The sequence below is a fragment of the Colobus angolensis genome, unplaced genomic scaffold (assembly GCF_000951035.1).
Source record: "Colobus angolensis palliatus isolate OR3802 unplaced genomic scaffold, Cang.pa_1.0 Scaffold240, whole genome shotgun sequence".
NCBI classification, from domain to species: Eukaryota; Metazoa; Chordata; class Mammalia; order Primates; family Cercopithecidae; genus Colobus; species Colobus angolensis.
This window is the reverse complement of record NW_012115600.1, coordinates 1,225,804-1,229,707: the sequence shown is the minus strand read 5'-3', so window position 1 is coordinate 1,229,707 and position 3,904 is coordinate 1,225,804. Positions and strand designations below refer to the sequence as shown.

Below are 3,904 nucleotides of genomic sequence, written 5' to 3'. Positions count from 1 at the left end.
TTGAGGTGGAGTTTCACTCTTGTTGCCCAGGCTGGAGTGCAATGGCGCAATCTCAGCTCACTGCAACCTCCGCCTCCCAGGTTCAAGTGATTCTTCTACAGGCATGAACCACTGCGCCCAGCCTCTTTACTGCCTCCTGAGTAACTGGGATTACAGGCATGTGCCACCACGCCTGGCTAATTTTTGTATTTTTTTTAGTAGAGACAGAGTTTCTCCATGTTGCTCACGCTGGTCTCGAACTCCCGACATCAGGTGATCTGCCCGCCTCAGCTTCCCAAAATGCTGGAATTATAGACGTGAGCCACCGCACCCAGCCTTTTTGTATTTTTAATAGAGACAGGGTTTCACCATGTTTGACCAGACTGGTCTTGAACTCCTGACCCCAGGTAATCCACCCACCTCAGCCTCCCAAAGTGCTGAGATTACAGACGTGAGCCACTATGCCCGGCCAATTTATTTTTTTCAGACAGAGTCTTGCTCTGTCATCCAGGCTGGAGTGCAGTGGCGCAATCTTGGCTCACTGCAAGCTCTGCCTCCCGGATTCACGCCATTCTCCTGTCTCAGCCTCCCGAGTAGCTGGGACTACAGGCGCTCACCACGACGCCTGGCTAATTTTTTGTATTTTTAGTAGAGGCGGGGTTTCACCATGTTGGCCAGGATGGGCTCGATCTCCTGACCTTGTGATCCACCCGCCTCGGCCTCCCAAAGTTCTGGGATTACAGGCGTGAGCCACTGTGCCCGACTTTTTTTTTTTGAGACAGTGTCTCACTGTGTTGCCCAGGCTGGAGTGCAGTGGCATGGTCACAGTTCACTGCAGCCTGCAACACCTAGGCTCAAGTGATCCTCTAACCTCAGCCTCCTGAGTAGCTGGGAGTGTGGGTGCAAATTACTTTTTTAAATATAAAACAGTATTTGAATTTTTGTCCTTAGGAACTATAAAGATTATACATGATTTGGAAATGAGACTGTAGCAAACAATGGCCAAAGAAGAGTCACCCATTCTATGCCTTCTCCTTTGTCTGGTCACTCAGAAATATCCTACTATCAGCTATTGTGGGAAACTGAGGACCAGAGAGACCAATAGGAGAACAGGAGGATTGTTTATTTAAGGTATGCACTGGCCCAGTGGACTCATATCTAAAAAACTGAGCATTTTAACAAAGACAGAGCAGGGTTTTTATAAGCAGTCTTACAGAAGCAAAGCAAAAGCAGTTAATTATATGATAGGTCACATAATCTACAGCACAGCATAACTTGTGGCCTTGCATAGCTGGTGGCCTTGTAGCTGTATTGAGAGAAAAAAAAGAACTGGCTAAATACAGACATTTGTAAAACATAGTCATGCTTAAGAAGCCAGGGAAAGGAGTAATAGTAAAGGAATTTGTCTTTCTTTCTTTTTTTCCTTCAACCTTGCTCTGGAGAGGAGGGGGGTCTGGAGCCCATTCCTTTGGCCTTGGCTTCTCAAACAGCGTTATCTTATAACTGTCCTTGAAGTGAGCTTGCTAGGCAGAGGAAAATTTGTTCTTTTCTTTTAACCCTTGCCTTGCCTGTTACTTTTCTTGGAGTGAATGAATGCATATTTATTTTTAAATTTCTGCCTCACTGTGATTGTTGTTGCTTGACACCTCCCATTATTTTTATCCATGTATTCACCATAGTCTACTTTTTCTTCTGCATAAATTTGAGACCCCTAGCTGGGTGCAGTAGCTCATGCCTGTAATCCCAGCACTTTGGGAGGCCAAGATGGGCAGATCACCTGGGGTCAGAAGTTTGAGACCAGTCTGGCCAACATGGCAAAACCCCATCTCTACTAAAAATACAAAAATTAGCTGGAAATGGTGGCACGCACCTGTAATCCCAGCTACTTGGGAGGCTGAGGCCTGGGAATCCCTTGAACCCAGGGGATGGTGGTTGCAGTGAGCTGAGATGGTACCATTCTATTCCAGCCTGGGTGACAGATTGAGACTCCATCTCAAAATAAATAAATAAAAATAAAAATAAATTCCAGACTCCTTTTTCACTGATGTGCCACATCTCCAAGGCCTGGCTAGAATGCTGATAATTCTGTGCCATGTCATCTTGACAGACATCACCCATTTGGCACACTTCCCTGTCCCCTGATCACCACATCTCATTTGCTGCTAGAGAAAATATTGTGCTGGAGTATTTCCTTCCATCTGTCTCTTGATAGGGTCCTAACCCACTTGCCCGAGTAACTGCACACAATTCAGGGACATTTCGAGAAGCAAACTGCTAACTGTTTTGGACTCATGCCTTACAAACTGATGAAGTACCTGTAATACAGGTCTTCGAAACATGGTTTCTATTTTCTTTCTTTTTTTATTTTTTATTTTTGAAACGGAGTCTCTCTCTGTCGCCTAGGCTGGCATGGTCTCAGCTCACTGGAACCACCATCTCCCAGGTTCAAGTGATTCTTCTGCCTCAGCCTCTGAGTAGCTGGGATTACAGAGCACGCCACCATGCCCGGCTAATTTTTGAATTTTTAGTAGAGACGGGGGTTTCAGCATATTGACCAGGCTGGTTTCGAACTCCTGACTCAAGTGACCTGCTTGCTTTGGCCTCCCAAAGTGCTGGGATTACGGGTGTGAGCCACCGCGCCCAGCTGGTTTCTATTTTCTTACAGTCTAATCTTTAGACTTTTCCTGATGCTCTAGCCCAGACCTGTATCAACTAATTGTCACCTTTTTATTTATCTTGCTATCGTATTCTAAGCATTTTTTCATGTTCCTGAATAGTTTTCATAACAGTCATCTGCAATAACTACAGAGCATTTCTGATTTGTTCTAAAAAGAAAAGCAACGAGGAAGAGTCAGAAAGTGGTTCTCCAGGGTGGAGTCTCGTGTCTTCTCTCCCCTTTCCCACTGTAGGAATTCCAGCTTATGGTTCCTGCTTGCATTGTCTATCCACAAGGGGCACTAAGGAGAAACCCCACAGAAGAACTCCCAGGGCCTGTTGTGGGAGTGCAGGGGCATGCGAATGAGGACCTCTCTTCCCCTCTCCCGTGTGTCTGGTGGAGGGCTGCTTCTGGGGTCATTAGTTAGTGACCAGCACTTCCAGCCAGCCTAGCTGAGGGAGAGAACTCCCTCAAACAGAGGCCCTGGGGAGCTTGCAGGAGGCAGCTCTTGGGTCCAGAGGCCACTGAGAGAGTGACCACCCAAGGGGAAGTGGGCTGAGCACAGAGAGTGTTCACCACAGTGACCAAAACCTGCCAAATGCTGCTCTTGTGGAATTTACATGGGGTGTGGGACAATAAATATAATTAAATATAAATAAGTAAATTGGCCGGGCGTGGTGGCTCACGCCTGTAATCCCAGCACTTTGGGAGGCCGAGGTGGGCAGATCACCTGATGTCAGGAGTTTGAGACCAGCCTGGCCAACATGGTGAAACCCCCGTCTACTAAGAATATAAAAATTAGCTAAGAGTGGTGTCACGTGCCTGTCATCCCAGCTACCCGGGAGGCTGAGGCAGGAGAATCACTTGAACCCATGAGGCAGAGGTCTCAGTGAGCCCCTGAGATAGCCTGGGCAACAGAGTGAGACTCTATCTCAAAGAAAAAAAAGTCAATTGTGCTAGTCAAATATGCTAGAAGGTGACATGTGCTATGGAATTAAAAGGAGGGCAGGGTAAGTGAGATGGGGAGTGGGGTTTGCAATTAACAAACAGATTAATTTTTTAAAACCAGTAAAAGGAAGAACTACATTATATATCATAAAAAGAATGTAGCTGCATGCGTTTTGGAAAAATTGGGGGAAAAATTCACTTTTTTTTTTATTTTTTAGTTTTTGAGACGGAGTCTTGCTCTGTCACCCAGGCTGGAGTGCAGTGGCACGATCTCAGCTCACTGCAAGCTCCGCCTCCTGGGTTTACGCCATTCTCCTGCCT

General features: G+C 46.4%; 1 protein-coding gene and 1 pseudogene across 1 annotated transcript in view; one reads left to right on the top strand and one right to left on the bottom strand.

Annotated features, from left to right (window-relative positions):
* Positions 1-3,904, top strand: part of TCEA3 (transcription elongation factor A (SII), 3) — a 58,892-nt gene that overhangs the window by 12,843 nt on the left and 42,145 nt on the right. The gene's annotated exons all lie outside the window — the stretch shown is intronic.
* Positions 1,002-2,318, bottom strand: LOC105514290 (annotated as a pseudogene).